The sequence below is a fragment of the Aythya ferina genome (genome assembly GCF_964211825.1).
Source record: "Aythya ferina genome assembly, chromosome: 5".
Lineage (NCBI taxonomy): Eukaryota > Metazoa > Chordata > Aves > Anseriformes > Anatidae > Aythya > Aythya ferina.
The window spans coordinates 23,555,671-23,576,005 of NC_140301.1; the positions used below are offsets into that span (position 1 = coordinate 23,555,671).

Genomic DNA, 20,335 nt, shown 5'->3' on the forward strand with positions numbered 1-20,335 from the left:
TTTAAATTTTATAGTGTACTTTGCATGAAATAAATATTTGTGAGCACAAGCAAAAGAAAGCCAAATAGGTTAAAGAAGTCAGACTAGGTTCAGGAAATACTCAAAGCAGTGTTTTTGTTCCAGTGACTTTGATTTTGCATTTATTCTCAATAGAAGCAATTTCTTCCGTTGAATATTTCACATACATATGTTTTGTTGATGTAGGGAACAGATGTTCTGAAGACTGTTACAGCAGTAAATACTTGGTTACAGTGAAAATCCACAATTAAAATCTGAGTAAAGATTGAATTTTAATTATTTCTCATTGTCGAATCCTACTTTTTAGTTGCATTGGTATGCAATGAGTACAATAAGCACTGAATTCATCACATTCATAGTAAATCAGAAAATGTTGAACTATTTCCCAACTTCATCCTAGACCTCTGTAAACAACACCTGGGTTATAACTCTCCAGCACGTTCAGAACATTTTCTTTCACTTTTACTTACTTATTTAGTTCTTTAGCAGTTCTTTTGAGTTTTCTTAAGTCTACAAAACTACATGATTATTCTGGTTCCAGGGTTTTGCAATCTACAGCATCACCAGCCATCAGCAGCCTTCTATCCATCTCTCTAGTAGATTCTCAGTCTTACCATCATTGTTGGATTAAGAAACAACTGTCTCTGAAGTCCTCTTGGTTTTTCCCCATAGACTCGAAGAACAGTTTCACTGTCCTGTCCTGGAGGAATGACAGGAAAGAATTTTCCTGTGTTTACAAAAACGAAGATTCAGTATACCTCATAATTTTTCCCATCTACCAGTTTTTATTCTCCCTTCCCCCCCTTTTTTTTTTCTCACACCTCATATATACTGCCTCTCTTTTTCTGAAAGCAAGCACATCCCCAAGACCTGTACATAAGACTAGTATGCATTCATATTCATTCACCCTCATTCCTATTTCTGTCTGGTGGTCAAAACCACGAACTACCAAAAGTCCCTGATGTGTGCTAACTGATATGTGTCCATTTACTGAAAAGAAAATTTACTAATGTAAGTAAAGAAGCCTTTATTTATGTAAAATTAATAAATTTATGTACTTTGACAAAGCTGCCTAAGCTCCCTATGCTAAGTGGAAATAGAGCTTTGTAGATATTTTTGAAGAATGAGCTACTCTGCCAACTTGCAACTATTTGCCCAGCAGGTATTTCAGACTGACATCTTCATCAGTGATGATGATTGATATTGCTGACAGAAAGAGTGGATGCTTTCAATATGGATTGATTCTTTCTCTGAAATGAAAGATTTTGGTGAGCTTTACCCTTCTAGAAACTTGAAGGAAACTTGTTACAGTAGTCTGGAATATTTTATACACAGGTAGAATTCTGTAAATTATTTTCTTGAAAAAGTATTCTGACTGAAGCAGAAAGGGCAAATGTTGCCAGATGCCCCTGAAAATCATCTATAGCAAGTTTTTAATTTGAATATATGTAATGCTTAAACTGAATCTTTTCCATAGTACTGTTCATGTACTTGCACGCAGGTAATTAACTCTTAAGTGAACTTTTTTTGTTTGGTTGTTTTTTTTGTATTGTTTTGACCAGCTGTGCTGCTCAACTCTAATGTCATGTTCTGAATCTGTTACTCAGGTCAACTTCTATAAAACTTATTCTTTCTATAGTCATCAAAACTATAAAAAGAATTCTGGAATAATTCCTCAATACAGAAGACATTTTCAGTGTTTTATTGAATGTAATAATTTGATATTACCCTTTCGAACAGTCCTTCATTAGATGGTATTTTGAAATTAAACAAAACAAAGCAAAACAACCAACCAAGCAAGGAAACAAAAAACACCGGTCTTGTACAAGTTATTTTTAATAGAAAAGACTGACACAAACACCGAAACAATAATGGCAGTCTATTGTGAAGGAAAGTTAAATCTACTTCCAAGCAGAGGAAGCAAATTGCTGGCTATTCTTTTTTTTTCCACCCCCCCCTCAGGCACATGTAAGGATTCTTAAAAGCTTGTGCAAGAGATTTCTTAACAAACCCAAAAATTAAATTGATAGTTATAATAACATCAATATGAGAACGTGCTTTTAAAACACAAAACAAAACAAAACCCAGTGCATTCTGTTCATGATGAATATAACAAAAATTTCCTGAAAATACATTTCATTATATTGTAACCTGAATGAGCCTGAGTTTGAACAAAATGTTTTGTCTCTCAAAATGCCACTACCACTAATGGGCAACTACAATTCTTGTTATATCTATAGTCACTTCAGATTGTCCTCATGATGGATCCTGTGTTCTAAGGTAGATGCATCTTGATAGCTCCAGGATTGGGATGTCTTAAAGGAGGATTCACTTAAAAGAGGATTCAGATTGGAATATTTCTGACAAATGGTAAGGTAGGATTGGAAGGTAAATTTACTAGGCACTAGTAAATTTAAAGTGGAATTCATTTTGGCATTCAGCATAGTTACCATAATTTAGGTATATGTAACTGCAAACTTCCAAACAAAGTGTTATCCAAGAAGAAAATCACAACAGGTTTTGTCTTCTTTGCCAGAAGAGCCTGCTGGAGAGGCATGAAGATTTCAGATCATCAAGAAAATCAAATGGAATTATGCAGAGAAGGAAATAATTATTTGTTGTCTTGTTGATTACACAATATCAACATCCCTGGTCATAACCCACTATTTTTGACCTCTATATACATTAAGATTTCAAATTTCAGATGTGTTCGTGGTCTTTAATTATGATAACATACATGAAAGACATAACAAAACAGAGATAGTTCTATTAAAATGTTAACATTGTGAGGACAAATGAGTTAAATTCTGAAAAGGACACCTGAGATTTGTACAGACTTTTCTACAGAGAAGCAAACAGAATTCCAGTGTAAAAAACAGGGTGTCCTAATGATGCAAAAAAAAAAAAATATATATATATATATATAAATCAACCAACCAGACAAAAAAAAATATCTAGGACACACTGCTTATAAATTAAATACTGTGGGAGAAAAATAATTGCTGATGGAGTGGTCAGTAGCTAAAAACCAGAATATTCAAAACCAGGAATACCCGAAAAATAATATAATATGAAATGATGAAATGTTGTCAAACTAGACTAATGACCCAACCGACCCCCCCCTCCCCCCCCCCCCCCCCCCCCCACCAAATCACAACATTTTCTGTTTAAATGAAGTGATATTTTTTTCTGTGACTTTGAGCTATTTTTAAAGACAGACCTACTTAGAAATGCAGCTGTGTAGCTGATACTTATTAGGGGAAACACCAACCTCTCCATGCCTACAGTGTTAATATCAAGTAGTATAGGAGGAGAATACATGAATTAGCTATTAAGAGCACAAGAACAATTTTCCTAGGATGCAGACTGGCTTCCTGATTCTGTATTAGTGGTGTTGACTACCTCTTTTCCTTTCATCTGTGGACAAGTAATAACTAACAATTTAAAACAATCTCTTAACAGAATAACATAAAGTTTATGATCTTTATATATATATATATATATAATTACAAAAACAATTTTAAAATAATAATTAAAATGATTCCCCACAGTTAAATGCATCAACTAATTTGTGCACCTCTTTAATTTTAACCTAAATGTCACAACAGATGCTGTTCTTCCAGGCTCAATAGGGAGCAGATTCCATAATCAGGGAATATAATTACAGAAAGCTCTAACTCCTGCTGTCTCAAAGTTATACTTAGGGCACGCTAAATAGTCAGTCTCAGTCTTCAATGGCTGACTGAGGCCTTTGGTAACAAAAGATCAGTCAAGAGTACATTATGATACTTCACAAAATGTTAACAGCTTTGTAGAATTTATAATCTGGTGAGACATATGCCAGCTTTCTATACTGCTCAACAGTTAAAAACAAATATAATAAGATCAGGAAACAAATACAGTATGTATGAGTTTGTAGCAGGAAGAGTGTCTATTTGCCTTCACTCAAACAAGGTAATATATCTATCATAAAGCACTAATTGACAAGCAATGAAAAGCAGTTTTGTTTTGTTTTGTTTTGTTTTGTTTTGTTTTTCTTTTTTTTCCCTGATTGTCTTGGCTGGACACAGATCATAGTTGTGAAGAGTCTTCAATGAAAATGGAATGTCAAGTAATCTTTCTTTCATACAAGATATGTGTTTTGTTTTGTTTACTTTTGTTTTAAGGGAAAATATGGTCTGTAATTAAATTTTGTTGTTTTTATTGTTTGTCTCTTTTTTGTGTGTGTGTTAGGTTTCTTCAGAATAATCCAAATTTAAGAGTCTAAGAAAACATAAAGTTGGTGGTAAAGAATGAGTCATAAAATGAATTAGTGAAATGAATAACCCTTCCTGATAGCAAATCTGATGCTGTCTTTTGCAGCACACAAGCTATGGTCACTCACCTGCCAACAATTCAAAAAAGGTACTCATGTATGAAAAAAGAAAATGAAGGCAGGACAGTTAAAATATTCCTCTAGGAAAATATGAAATGTTGAAAAAAAATCTTTGTTTTATTGTAAAACACCTCTTCTCTACAACCTCACATTCATGATTTTTTTTTTTTTCATAAGAATGAATAATTTTCTGTTGTAAACTTGGGGAACACTTTATTTGTCTGGAATGTATTGTAACTCCTGGAATTAAAATAACACACATTTACATAATTAGCAGTCAGATGAAAGGCAGACACATAACAGTGATGGGGGGGGGGGGGGGGGGAGTAATATTACAAAATGTATTTTAAAATTTCAGTACACTTCAACCTGAACTGTGACCATTACTTTTAATTTAGGTAGTCCCCTTTTCACCTAAGTTACAGCATTTTATTTCATTTGCTCCTGAGACAGAACAGATCATTAAGCAACAGTACTGATCTTGATTTAGATATCTATGCCAGACAGTTGCACAGTTGATATCAAAATCAGGTCCTTCACACTTTAATACAATTAATTTTCACATCTCAATTCTAGCCGATTTTAGGATGTAAGATAAATCTCATTTTTTTCTTATCTCCTTAAGAGTACCACGAATTTTCTGTGAACTGGCTTGTACCAGTCTCCAGGTGAAAGCAGGGTATCTAAAACAAGACAGATCACTGCTCCAAATAACTTCATCGGTTGTGCAATAAGCAATTTGGAGCCTGTGTTACAAAACCAGAGTTCTCTGTGCTTACATAAAACATGATTCTTAAATTCATTTTTAATCGAATTGGTCAGTTCTGAAGAAAATTGATTTTTTTTTATTTTTATTTTTTTTCCCTACTAAAAAGCTGTTGAAGGTAGTGCTTTGTGATTTGTTGGTAGGTTTCTAATGTTTAACATATAAAAGGACTTCTCCAGCCATTATTGAAAATATGAATTTGAAAATTCACTAATATTTCTATGGGTCCATTATGTTCCATTTCAGTACACTTCATCCATTCTTCAATTAATTAACTTTATTTGTTCTCAGTTCTTCCTTTGTGAGGAAGATGTTCTGACTTAAATTACATCAGAGAAGAGCATTGTACCAAGAGCACTCCCATGCCCTAGGGCTCCCCAGCCAGTCCCAGGGCCTCAGGCCCCATTTCAGCCACTTGGGTGCCCTCCACCACACCTTTAGCCCCTGACCCCACATGAGCCTTAGGGTCTTCAATCCCTGCCCTAGTGAGGCTGCAGCAGAGCTGGTCTCCCAGCACTGTTCCTGGCCATGGGTCCCTCTGAGCAGGGCCCACTCAGGGGGTATGTGTCCTGACCTGGCCTTAGCCTGTCCCTATCCCAGGGGTTATGTACCCAAGGCTGGCACTGCCCCAGTGGCTGCCCAGCTCCTGGCTGGAACAGTGGGATGAGTTCTGGCTGGGGAGTAGCCCTTTATTCAGCTGTCCTGTGGGAACCCCTGTGGCTTCTGACAGCCAGCCCTAGGAGACTTACCAGCCTTTGCTGCTTCCTGACAGCCAAATCCATCCATGGTAAGTATACAAGGCACCTCATTTCTATTTTTGCTTTTATAGTGTCTATTTCTTCCACTCTGGGGGCAAGAAGAAAAAAAAATGTTTATGCTGTCATGGTGTCATAATAATCTTTATTACTTTTTATATGGAATCTATTGATCTGTTTTCCAGTATTAACTGTGAAGATCCTCAACAACATACATGAGAACTAATTCCAAAGAAACAATATACAGAAGTATACAAAATACAGAAGTATGAGTTAATGAATGAAATCTGCAAATACAATATAAAAAGCTCTTACTGAAACTGCAGGTAGTGTGAGGGAAGGCAGCAGGAAGGGTGGGTGGATGAGTGGGTGGGAGGAGAGGTTACTGCAGAATCGGTAAATAGTAAAAGAAGCAATGAAATCAGAAGGTACAAACATTAACATTTTAGGATACATTTGACTTTATTTACAGCCAATAAATGTAATGATCTCAGAACAAGATTATGGTTACCACTGTTATTTATTGATTTCTACACATAAATATATTGGTAAAAGAAAAAAACATTTTCATAGAGCTGCACTGAATTTATGCTACAGGTATAAGCTATACCAGCTCACAGGACTGCAATATTCCCAGTCTGAGCTTTAGAACACACAGAAGCTGCATTCAGGATCTAAAAACTAATAATAAAAAAGTATCACATTCTTTCCCTGAGAGGAAATTGGCTGTTAGTATTGCATATAACTAGCGAAAATAGAAGTATTTAAGTGTATATATATGTCAGCACATTATATCTTTTTTTTTTTTTTTTTTTTTTTTTTTTTTTTTTTTTTTTTTTAATATTTACCAGTATTTATCACTTATCTTCACACTATTCACTGACACTAAACTTTTTTCCCACTTGTTGTCAGAGCAGGAATAGTTGAACTAACCTATGTGATTTTTCTAGGTACCTTTGTTAGGCAGATGTGTTAAATGAAACACCTCTTACTCAATTCTGTGGGATTTTCAGAGTGATTGTTTACTCTGTTACCTTTTTCCCCTTCTCTGAGTCAGCAGAAACAGGCCATGATTATTAATGAACACTTGTTTATAACAGCTAGCTTTATCTTGGCTCCTTCGAAGATAATCCCTTGGAAAAATTAAGGGAAAATCATATAACTGAAAAATCATTCTTGCACTAAGTTTTACTGCTGATCTTTTTCTTTATTTCCCATTGGATTAAATTTTCATTGCTTTAGGACCATGTTCAGCTCTGTCAATTAGTCCTCCTATGTATCCCAATGTAAGAGTGCCATACAGCTCATCATACATAACCGGTTTACTTCCTAGTCTTTTAAATTGCTTCTCAGGAACATAGGGTTTTATTTTTTCTCTCTTATTTTTTCCTCTCTTTTTCTTTAGTCTATATACACTCGGGAGAAACTTATGCTGTTTCTTCTACTGACAACTATTTTTTTTACTTAAGCCCATTTGCTATTCACATAACTGTTCATATCTCTAAACCAGTTGAGAGTAAGAAAAATGAGACATTACATGACAGAGAGTTATGTTGAAAAGAAGGCACTCTAGAGTAGTTATTTCAGGTTTTAAACCATGACTAAGAAAGATGCTATGATCACAGCAGAGTTCAAATAATGTCAGCAGCAAGATGTGAAATGGCTCATGAGGCTTTTTGGGCATCAGGTCTGACAGAAGATCTCCTGCTGGGAGTGAAGGAGCAGCCTGAAGGCATCAGAAATCAGGGTCATTGTTCAGACTGCAGGCTAATCACAGATATGTTCATATACTTGAACAAGTATTGACCTCTGGAAGAAGAGTGAAAACAAAACAAACAAAATAGAACAAAGATATGCATGCAAAAATTTGTGTCTGAAGTGGAAAGTGGTGTGATGTGAGCAAAATTTATTTATTTATTTATTTATTTATTTATTTATTTATTTTTGGAGGGGGGGCATCCTATTAGTTTCTTTCTACAAGGTCTGATTCCCCCAAAAAACAGGCAAAAGGTATATATTTTCTGATGTCCAGTGGTCTGCTTTGATGTCATGAACACAATGGGCATTTCCTGGGCGTTTAGAATTGGTTATAACTGTCTTGGTACCCAGAGGTACTTTTGGGTCTGCATTTCTGGAATACTTCTGTTCTTGGGAGCAAGAGGAAACAGTGATGGGACAGTGCAGTGTTCAGGCTGACTGAAATCCTGGCCAGTATGAGCCAGTTACTTTTGAAAACTATGTGAAAAATTATATTAAGCAATACCTGGTGGAATCATGGCTTAGTCTGGAAGATTAAAGGTAACAAGTTCACAAAAGAATCTCACTTATCCTAGTAACAAATACAGTTGTCTTTTTTTTTTTTTTTTTTTTTTTTTTCCACTAGGCTCCACCTTCTCGTATGAATCAAAAGCTTCCCATTTCTTCACTTAAAAAATGTCTGAAATTTATATTTCAAGATGAAATACTGCAGTGATGAAATGTATGGCAAAAGTTCATGTTTCACACAACTCTTATAAACAAGATTAACAGGATCTAAAAGACAAATCCATAAACAACATTGAGTTCAGATTTGAGAATACATTAAGGGATGGATGCATTATGACTATGAGAGGCTTCCAATTTGAGCTATTTTTAATTAGCCTCCTTTTTGCGTACTGCAAAGCTATTTCTAACACACAATCACAGTAGATGTAAATCTTTCTGTAAATCTTTTCAGTGAAACAGGACTTTAGTGCTGAGGAAACTATATGTCTTTATGGATGTATATCATATTTGCAGTTTTCAGAAAATTCCCAAATACCATATGAATATTTTATAATGATGTTTAGCATTGAGCACCCGACCCAACCTTATAAATGATTCTTCTGTATAATTAGCACATTAGTCACTCTGTAAGATTGAGTCTGATGAATTATTCAAAAACAGTTCTGCGGAGTTGCTGGTTGAGGGTCCTATGTGAGGGCACTTTAAAACTCTCCTGTTAAACCTTGAAGTAATAAGGAGGGAAAGAGATGTATTTGAAAGAAGAGAAACACTAATGTTTTATTGCCATACGAAAAACACTTAGAAGGAAAAAGAAGGATACATGTAGGAAAAGAATATTAAGACATAAAATTTCTCTTGAGTCTTTAAGGAAAAAAAAAAGTGTGTGTATATAATATATATATATATGAAAACACAAACATCTTTGTAACTGTCAGTGGAACACGGTAAATGTTTGAGAACAGCTGTATGAAGTTATATTATGTAGCTGAATAGGTGAACTCTCTTATTAATTGTCAATAATTTAATTAACAAATGTATCTCTTCACAAGCTGTTTGTAAGATTATGTTGATTTTTTCAGAAATTTTGAATGTTTAGAAACAAATTTTAGTTTGCAGACTGTCTTTTGTTTCATACTGCTGCAACATTATCATTTGAGTAACTGGTCAGATCAGTCAGGTGATATTGTTTTATTGTTTGATGGTAACTGGCAAAGAGAGGGTGAGTAGGATACAGTCATTAATTTAGGAAGAGTGACATATGGTTGTGTAGTAAGGAATTAAAAGGGTACTCAAAACTTTTTCTTAACTCCTTGACTAAATTACTTGATTGGCCTATAGCTGCTAGAAAACCTGTGCTGTTAAAACAGGCTTAGGAGAAACACAGTGTTCACTTTGAATAGCAATCACCAATCTACAGGTAATATTTATTAACTGAATCTATACCATGAGGCTTCTATTGAGGTCTTTCATAGGTTACCTCCAATGGTATTTCAAAGGCAGAGAATCACCTCAAATTTGTTAGGCGTCACCCTAGGCACCTGCATGGAACTGGGAACTGAAATCAGGTGAGCACAGAAGGAATAAAGCCATCAGCCATTTGAGGCCAAAAGTAAGAGACTGTCTTGCTGCTGTCAACCTAAACCAGTAGAAAAGTAGGGATGCCAGAGTGTGAAGAAGAGCCTGGCTCTAGTAAGAACACACTTAATCACAGTAATAGTCCAAAACTAGAGCTTTTTGTTTGATTTTAATGATATTATAGCTTGGTGATAGGAAGCTATGCTATAGTTTTAGTTGTAGTTGTTTCTAGAATGAAGAATAATGATGTTATTGGTTCCTTCAGAATACAAAAAATGCTTGATTTTTATGATGATGTTGTCCCACTTTTAATTAAGGTCTGTATATGTGTTGCCATGTATCAAGTTTCTGATCTTGGTTTCTTAAGAACACGTCTTTATTATACAGTCTCTGATGCTTTACATGACTGAGCACTGGTGACACCACATCTGGAACACTGTGTCCAGTTCTGGGCTCCCTGGTACAAGAGAGACATCTACCTACTGTAGAGAGTACAGTGAAGGGCCACTATGATGATGAAGGAACTAGAGCATCTCTCTTTTGAAGAAAGCCTGAGAGAGCTGTGACTGTGTAACTTGGAGAAGGCTTGTGGGTATCTTATCAAGATCTTACAAAGAGAGAAGGGAAGTATCTTATGAAGGGAGGGTTTATGGAAGGATCTCTTCAGTGGTGTCCATTGCCTCTTGTTCCGTTACTGGACACCAACTGATATACAAGATGTTCTGTCTGAATATAACAGGAAACACTTTTTCTGTGGTGAGGGTTGCTGAACAGTGACAGAATTTGATAAGGGAAGTTGTGGAGTCTCCAACCTTGAAAATCCCCATGCAGAGCTTTCTCAACAAGTTCTTTGGTCTACTGATGAAATGTGTACATTCTACTACTGTAGCTCCTTTATCATTTGTTTCCAAAAAAAAAAAAAAAAAAAAAAAAAAAAAAAAAGGTAATGAAAATCTTTGATAGATCCATTTTTCCCTTCTCTTTTTTTTTTCCAGAAAAATAGATGGAAAGTTCCCACAGGTGATTATTGAATAACAGAGCACAAATTTCAAAGTTTGGAGCCAGATTCCAGCTTGGTAGGATGTTTATGCAATGTTCCAATCTGGTTTGTGTGGTCATGACTCCCTCTAGTGATGTCTACCATATTCTCATACCAAATGGCTTTTTGAAATAAGTGCTCCATGCTTTTTGTACTCATTGAGCTCCATAATGACTATATGTCATGCTTTATTCCCATATAAGTTTTAGCCCTAGAGAGCTGAAATTCACAGTAGGACAATGTGGTGATAATGTCAGATGTTAGAAAACTTGAAAATGAACTGTGGGAAAAAAAATAATGCAGAAAGAAGGAAATAATCTTAAAATTCCTGTTAACGCTTTCTAACATACAAGTAAATAGCAAATAACTGCTGTGGTAATAGTAGAATTAAAATGCCAGAGTATACAGAATATCAATTGGAGAGCTGAATTTAATTGAACTTTAGGCAATGCTCAATCACTGAAAAGTTCTGTAAATCCTTGTTATGGTCATAAATGTCCTGTACTTGTTACAGATGGGTGTTTTTTCTGTGAATCTGATTTTCTGCGGTCTAGTGGAGTGCAGCTATAACTGCTTTGTTTGTTGTCAGCACTCTGGGGTGTTCCAATGAATAGTAACCTGCAAACTAATTTGTAGCCCCAGGGAAATAAAAATAAGAATTTAATTCCTTTATCCCTGATTCTTCATACCATATGTGTGACCCTTAATTGCATTCACAGAATCTTATTCTGAATGACTAGATACATCGTAAAACACAGATGTGCCAATAGAATAATACAACATTTCAATAGTTTTGTTGGTAAAATGAAATACAATTACATTTCTCTTTTCACTGAAATACTCTGTATCAGAATAAGGTCACTTTGCCTGTTTAACTTTTATTTCAGAATTATATGAAAACAATAATAATACTTTCTATAATCTCAGTTGTAAGACTTCATTTTTTATTTATCAGTACCAAATTAAAGTAGAAGTCTAAAGCAACCAAACACTCTCCAGTGAATTGCAATACAACACCCCTGAGTGATACTTCAGGACAAAAGAACTTCTCCACTGAGAGCGGTGTTATAAATACGGACAGTAGATAAGTGGTTAAGATTAGAATATTAAGTAGTCTTATTGTTCCTCCACTGCATTTCTCCTTATCTCCACCTTGAGGATGGTATTACACACACTAAATCTGCTTAATGAGTGATCAATATTCTTTTAGCTCTAAAATAGAATGAGTCACAAGACCTTTTTCAGGTGAGGAGCATTGCATATTCTTACAGACCAAGCTTGTGAAATAGGAACGCTATGAAATATATACTTAGTACCCAAAAAGTTATGCTAAATGTCTCTTTTTAGAAGATTTCAGCTTTCTTTGGAAATGTGTAAGCATATCTGAAAAAGAAGAACCCAGTAAGTTAAAGTTCACCTGAGGCAGATTATTTTTATATGCTCAATCTGACTTTCCAGTTCATAAATGTAGTAATTAAAGTGCAATATATATGTATAATTTTATTACAGAAAATGAGTATTTTATCCTTAGCTGTTTCTTTCTTTAATTTATATAATGTAAGGAAGGATACTATCCATTTTGTTTTGGTTCCCTCATTATAATTAAAAATGTAAGGAAGGTAAATGGTTTTCCTGTTTTACATCCTTCTGAAACTGACTGTGTGAGAAGTAGGCACAATCCTCTGTTCTATTTGTGACCACTACCAAAACTCTGTTCTTTTCACAGAGTTTCTTTCTAATGGATAGACATGCATATCCATAGCATCTTCAATTTCATCCTGTCTTGGAAGAGACTGAGTAAAATTCCCAAGCTACCAGACATGCTCACAGAACATTCTTCCAGGATTTCTCTCTTGTTACAGTAGGAAAACATTAGTTTATTATGATTGCATTAATGACAAATAGGGAACTCATATTTTCTCTTCCTTTTTACTTTATTTACCTATTTATGCATCCTTATAAACTTGGAGGTTGTTAGCAGAAGAACTGCAATATTTTATGTCATGAGAGAAACAAAGTAGTCTTTGATTGGGTCATATCTATACATTTACCATGGGGTCAAAAGATTTCAGGAAATTTTCAGCACATTATAATGAGAGTGATGGGGAAGATAATCAAGAACTGTGATGCAGGTAAGGACTTTGCTGAAAACTTGCAAAGTTTTAGTTGATTTACATAGGGAGATAGAGAATTCAAAAGTCATTGTGCATTCTGAATGTCTTGTATCTGTCAAGCCCAAGTACTAAGTCTTGTGTCTATAAATTACTTCCATGAGATATCACCTCAGAAAGGAGGACAGAACAAGGTAATTATGTTTGTAATTTCATGTGGTTTGATGGCTCACTTCTTATTATATCTTACTTTGTTTACTTGAAGTAATTGTTGGGATAAAATGGGTAAAGTTTAAATGGGTGATAGGCTCAATGCAAATGGTGAGGCTTCTAATTCTTCAGACATACCACTTCATAAATGAGCAAAATGAAACTGCTTTTGAATTTAAATATATAAATTCATCCTGTAAAGATGAGATGTTCGTAGTATAAATCAGCCTAAGAAAGGGTAATACACAGGTTACTAAATTGCAAGGCTCTACATATACCCCAAAAAATCCAAAGTTATGAGTAAAAAAGATGAAGACAAAAAATCCGTTGTGCACCCTGTAGCATTTCCAGTACTTTATATTTTTCTGGCTGAGATTCTAGTTCTTTCATGACTTGAATAAATCTGGATTAATGGGAAGACAATGAAGAACAACACAATAATTTGATAAGTCTTTCTCTTTCATTCTGTGGAAGTGTGGCCTTGGGAGTCAACAAGCCTGGTGATAACATCAAACTCTTAACAATGAGGCCATGAGGAATGTAAAGAGTTCAAAAGGAACAAAGAAAGGTGATTCAGGAGATGTGTTGCTGACTGGGACTACTTCTTCTCCAGTCCTTAAGATGTGGAAGTTGATGGGTGTTTGCAGTTGCTGAGCAAAGTTGTTTGACCAATTAGTGGAAAAGTACTGCTGTAGAGCTAATGGTATAAAAAAGGAGGCTGTCTTCAATAAGAGAGTGTTGATATTATGTCATCAATAAAGTAGTAGCAGTTACTGATTACTAGTTACTGATCCTGGAAGAATCCTGGTGTCCGTGTGGTCTTTACACCACAAAATGCACCTGAACAGGGGCCTGAAGAAAATTAACAGGGACATGAAGAACATTACACCACACATTCAACCTTTTAAAATAAACACAGGTTCTCATTCCATATTCTCATTAAAATCATGTCCTAAATTCTCTCTTAAATTTTTGATTTTTAATTCATGTGTTAAAGTACAGAAGATGTGGTGGTGGTCTTACTTCCATCTTATTTTTAGATCAACTGTGATGTCTCAACATACTAATACATACATCATGAACTGGAAGGGACCCACAAGGATCATGAAATCCAACTCCTGGCTCCACATAGGATCACCCAAAAAAATCAGACCAGTTGTCTGAGAGCATTGTGCCTTTTGACTCTGACAGACTTGGTGCCATTATCACTTCCCTGGGGAGCCTATTCTGGTTTCCAAAACCCTTTCAATGGGAAGTCTTTTCCAAACATTCATCCTGAACCTCCCCCGTTGAAGCTCCATGATGTTCCTTCAGGCCCTCTTGCTGTCTCCAGAGAGCAGAGCTCAGCTCCTGCCCTCTGTTCCCCTAGTGAGGAAGTTGTAGGCTGCCATGAGGCCTCCCCTCAGTTTCCTCTTCTCTAGGCTGAACAAACCAAGTGACTTCAGCTGCTCCTCATAGATGTAGTCTTCTAAACCCTTCATCTTCATAGCCCTCCTTTGGATGCTTTCCAATAGTTTTATGCCCTTCTTATGTTCTGGTGCACAAAACTTCACAAACTGCCTGAGTGCTGCCAAGCCAGCCCCAAGCAAAGCAGGACAATCCCTTCCTTCAACCAGCTAGCAATACTGTGCCTGATACACCCCAGGGTACAGTTGGCCATTTTGTCTGCCAGGGCACACTGCTGGCTCATATTCAACTTGCTGTTAACTAAAACCCCCAAATCGCTTTCTGAGGGGCTGCCTTCCAGCCTCTTGTCCCCCAGTCTGTATATTTAGGGTTGCCCCCTCCCAAGTGCAGTCCAGCAAGGCCTCTCTACCATCAAGGGAGTCAACAACTCCTGCCAACTTAGTGTTGTCCACAAAGTTACTAAGTCCTTCACACAAAGTTACTTCAAGTTCTGCATCCAAGTCAATTATGAAAACATTGAAGAGAAATGGCCCTAAAATGGAACCCTGGGGAACCCCAATATGTTGTTGGATAGTAGAATTACCTTCTACATTAGCAGCAAGTCAACCAATCAGGTTACTTTACAATAATGTGCATGCTTAAAAATAATCCTTCCATTCAAAGGGAAAAAGTTTCTGTATTGACAGAAAATATCATGTTCTGATGACATTTATTGGTCAGTTGCATGGAATCATGCAACCATTAGTCTGTGGACCAACATAACGTTTGTATTGAAGAATATATTAATTTGTCCTCAATTGCTTGAAACAAGAGGAAAAAAAATGTGATTTTAGTATCAATGTCAGACCTTCAAGGCCAGCTATATACTTCCTGCTATGTTCTTTTATTTTATGCATGCTTTTTATATATAACACAAGACTCTATAACAATGCTGTCCCTATTTTATGGCAATTGAAATAAGGAAAAAAGTGCTTAATTTCTGCATTAGTCTTATAGCTAGTGATATGAAAGACAGAAATACTATTCCAGTACCCTGACTGTAATCTTTGTTTTGTTCATGAGATTATTTAGCAAGGGTGAGAAATTACTATGAAAAGCTGAAAAAGAGAACTCATGTGATGAGAGACTGGAGGTTTTTTGGTTTTGTTTGTTCAAATTAATCAGTCCAGCAAAAGGTAAGATGTGCTTTCTAAAAATATGTGAGTGAAAGTGACTAGGCATAGATATTAACGGAAATGATTCAGTGGAAATAAAAGCTACATAATTCACATGAAACAAGTGATTTTTAAACAAAATAAAGGCATAAAATTATATAAAGTCCTGCTGAGATACACAGAGACTTCCCAGAATTTGAAGTCTCTGCTGTATGTACAGTGCCAAAGTAGTTCATGCGTCTTCCAGTGGTGCTAAAGTCATAAAATTAAGCCATTCTCAGGATTTATGTTGATGTTAGTTGACCCAGATCCAAATAGCTAACAACTTTTAATGGAGAGTCCATTGCAGCCAGGTGATGTGGTATTCTGTGAGCAGCTGGATGAAGAAGTAGTGTACTTTAACCTCCATAGTATAATAAAGTCAGATTTGTTGTATGTTTTGATAATTCTCATGTGCATATAGAGATATGGGGGTAAATGAGCATGGAGTATATACATGTATATTCACAGAAAAGACTTAAAATGATTTAATTTATAGAAGAAATCACAGAATCACAGGGTGGTTTGTGTTGGCAGCAACCTTTAAAGATCATCTAGTTCAACCCATCCTTGCCATGGGCAAGGACATCTTACACTAGATCAGGTTACCCGAAGTCCCATATAACCTGATTTTGAACACTTGTTCAAAATGGGACATTCACAGTTTCTTTGGGCAACCTGTTCCAGTGCCTCATCACCTGCATCATGAAAAAAAAAAAAATCTTTAAAAACCTGTAAGTGTTGTTCTGACAGGACTGACACAGTATTTAAAGCTTTATTGTTTCCCATCAAATTAAGTTCCTTTGAGATGAAGTACCTTTACTCACTAGATATCAAAGATGTCTTTCATGAACCTTGAATACAATGTTATTATCCCTTACCACCCTAATGATTCTGTCCAAACATGATATCAAAATATGTTAATATCAGAAAAGGTTCATTTCGTTGCTATTACTTCTTTTGTACTTCCATTACAAGCTGCTCTAACTAGATTGTTAACATCATCTTGCCTTTGCAAGTACATCAAACTACTACCTTCCCCTGTTTCCCAAGTTGTCATAGGTTGGAATTTCCACATTTTATAGTGCCTGTCACTTTTTAATGACAGGTAATTAAACATTTTCGTTGTTGTTCTAATCCCGTGAAAACAGAAAGTTATCAGCTCTAACAGAGGGGTTTGTTCCCTCATATCATAATTAAGCAACATGTTTAATGTTTGCAATTTTATGGTTTATAGTTGTATGGTTGCTATTTTTTTTTTATAAGACTCCATTGTAACAAGAAAGGTTATTTTTTCCTTGTTTCAGTCAGCCCAGTCTGTCAGTTATACATATAACAGACGTCTCATATATTTTTGGTCTGTCATGTGCATTCTACCTTAGCGCTGACTGCACTCCTGATGCCTTGTAGGACTGTCCCTACAAGAACATACTGATTATTCCCATTACTTGGTCCAGGGCATCCAGTAACGCATGGATAACTTTCATTCAGAATGGCTTACAGCTTCTCTGCATATACTATCCTTTCTCAAACAAGTGCATTCATGCCAAAAATAAAAAAATTGGTAAATGAGTGTTTTAAAATGCTGTTTCAAATGTCATTCTGCAGTAAGTTGTTCTCAAGGCTAAACTTACACTTTGTTTTTTTTTTTTTTTTTTTTCCATAACTGCTTAAAGCAAGCTATCTGAAGCAACATAAAACTGAACTTTCGAAGAAGAGTTACAGTGTGTTGAAAGTTCCTGAGTTTTTATAAGAGACTTCCTGGCCTCAAAAATTTTGATGAAAGAAAATCTTCTACTTTACTGGTATTGTTTGTTTGTTTAAACTATAGGAATATGAGAACATAGGGAAAACAGTGGTAATATGGTTCATCTTGAGTGTAGGCTTTGTTTTGGACAGTAAAACACAAGTCAGCAATGTAGATAATTTTACTAGTGCTGAAGTGGGTTATTTTGCTACTTATAGTGATCATGATATACGTGCAGGTACCCCCTCTTTGTGGCGATCTATTTCATTCTTTGTCACCAGTTTAGATTCTTGTACAGTTCATTGAGAAATTGTTGATTTTTCTCATGGAGACTATCATTCTTACCATGGAGTAGTATTTCATTTTGCTACATGTTATGGCTAGCAGGCAGTAGTGCTTTATTATGTCAAATTATGCTGGAGATCTACAAACATGGTATCCTTTCTACCATCATGAAGCAATGTGATATTTAGCATCAGACCAATACAAAGCTTCACTACAGAATTCAACTTGCTTTGCAATAAGATGCTTAATGGTGATAGGTGTTTTAACTAGTTGGTAGAGTTCTATATAAAAAGTAGAATAAAGAAATGAAACGTACATCTGATTATATTTCACACACTGAGCTGTAGTTAGGTAGTAGGGTAAAACTAATCTTGCAGTTTTTGATGCACAGCTTCTGAGGACATAGGACATTTTCCCTTGCAAACATCAGTGAGGGACAGGAGTCTAGGTCAAAGCAAATCTTCCTGGTGACTGTTCTAAGTCTCAAGAATAAGAAACAAGACTAGATATGGTGTTTCAATCAAATCACTTTATCAAAAACAGATACAAGACAATGGACAATCAGTTCTGTGACTTTTAGCTTGGCAACACATCCATATTTCTGATTTGTTACCAGAAAAAATCAAATTCATGTGCTTTTTGTATGAATTGTATGGTTATACAGAGCAGCTGACTGACATCTGTGGATCGCTGAAGCTAGGGAGGAGGGGGATGGTTTGTGTGGGGGCAGTTGAACAATATTCAACTCTCTCATTAATCTACTGATTTCATAGTACTTCAACAACCATATTTAATTTTTACTGTGTTGCTGTAGAATTTCTATTACTATGGACTTCTGTGGCGATTTTTATCATCTTAGTGCACTCCTTGATTAAATACTACATGTGCTTTATTATTTTTGCTGCATGTGTAACTTTAGCTCATTCATTCATTTTCTGTAATTCCAGAAAATTATTTTTTGCTATACTTGATTGCTACAAATGCACATTCTTCTTTTTTTTTTTTTTTTTTTTTTTTTAATCCAAATCACAAAAAAATGATTTGTTTTCTATCTTTCCTGTTATACAGTTCCTGCTAGCATACTGAATTACAAACACAGGATATATTTTTAGCAGGTGTTGTATGTGCCTTTGCTTGAATTGTTATTGTTAACCTGTTATGTAGTTCCTTTTATGTAGTTTATGTAGTATTGTCAACCTGCTTATGTAGTTTACTATGTGTTTATTAATTACTGATGAAAGAAAGTTGTTATAAAAAACCCATTTCTACACAACAATGTGGGAATTATACCTCTGATTTTTATATTAAATTGGATTATCCCCTTGTTTACACACTAATATAAAGAATGTCCAGGATTCTCCATGTGTTATAGATGACCTCTCTTCACCACTTTAGAGATGCCAAACTTGTAGGACATAAGAGCACTCAGTTCACATATCTTCCTTCCATAGTTCTTGTCCTAGAACATGACCACAACAACAATCTTACTAAATCAGCCCAAATACAGCTGAATGTAAATCTGATGTTGAGAAATTCTCTGAAAAACTGCTTATACCCCAAAGGTTTGCTATTATAAGCCACTTTTTTTGTTCACAGAGTACATAGTTTCACTTTCACTTTCTAAAGGCTTTCTAAAGGGTTTGGTAATCTGGAAAATGAGGATCCAGGGGAAAAGCCAGGAAGGGAACTTCATAGCCATTTAAAGTTTTCCATGATTTATCAAGCATAATGTTGCTCAAAATAAATAAATAAATAAATAAATAAAATCAGATAACACTGTTACCTAGTACCATTTTAGATGACCTGTCGTGGTTTAACCCGGCCGGTAGCTAAACACCACACAGCCGTTTGCTCACCCTCCCCCATCCCCCCCCCGGGACTGGGGAGAGAAATGGGAAAGTAAAGCCCGTGAGTTGAGATAAAGACAGTTTAATAAGACAGGAAAATAATAATAATAATAATAATAATAATAATAACAAAAATAATAATAATACAATTATAATAATAGTACTACTACTAATAATATGTACAAACAAGTGATGCACAATGCAATTGCTCACCATCCGCTGACCGATGCCCAGCCTAACCCCGAGCAGTCTGGCCCCCCTCCCCCAGCTAGCCACCCCTATATATTGTTTAGCATGACGTCAGATGGTATGGAATACCCCTTTGGCTAGTTTGGGTCACCTGTCCTGGGTCTGTCCCCTCCCAGCTCTTACTGCACCCCCAGCCTGCCTGTTGGCAGGACAGAGCAAGAAGCTGAGATGTCCTTGGCTTAGTATAAGCACTGCTCTGCAACAATTAAAACATCGGGGTGTTATCAGCACTCTTCTCATCCTAAGCCAAAACATAGCATTCTACCAGCTACTAGGAAGAAAATAACTCTGTTCTAACTGAAACCAGGACATGACCTAATGTCTACTATTCAACTGATTCTCCCAAAAGGTGCATGGCTGATTTTTGTCATGTGCCATATCTACCCTATCAAATATTATTGAACATATTAGGCCTTCTAAAATGCTACTAGATGCTTACTTTCAGGCACTAAGTAGCTCTGTAGGGACCATATCAGTTCTGCCCTTTTCAAGA

The 20,335-nt window shown here is 35.7% G+C and overlaps 1 long non-coding RNA gene across 1 annotated transcript; it reads right to left on the bottom strand.

Annotated features, from left to right (window-relative positions):
- Positions 1 to 1,836: 1,836 nt before the first annotated feature.
- On the bottom strand, positions 1,837 to 19,845 carry LOC311437757. The gene is made up of 4 exons (XR_014693684.1): positions 19,807 to 19,845; positions 19,037 to 19,205; positions 5,909 to 6,005; positions 1,837 to 2,563 (listed from the first exon to the last, which is right to left on the bottom strand). It is a non-coding gene; the product is annotated as an uncharacterized lncRNA (long non-coding RNA).
- Between the last annotated feature and the right edge of the window lie 490 nt (positions 19,846 to 20,335).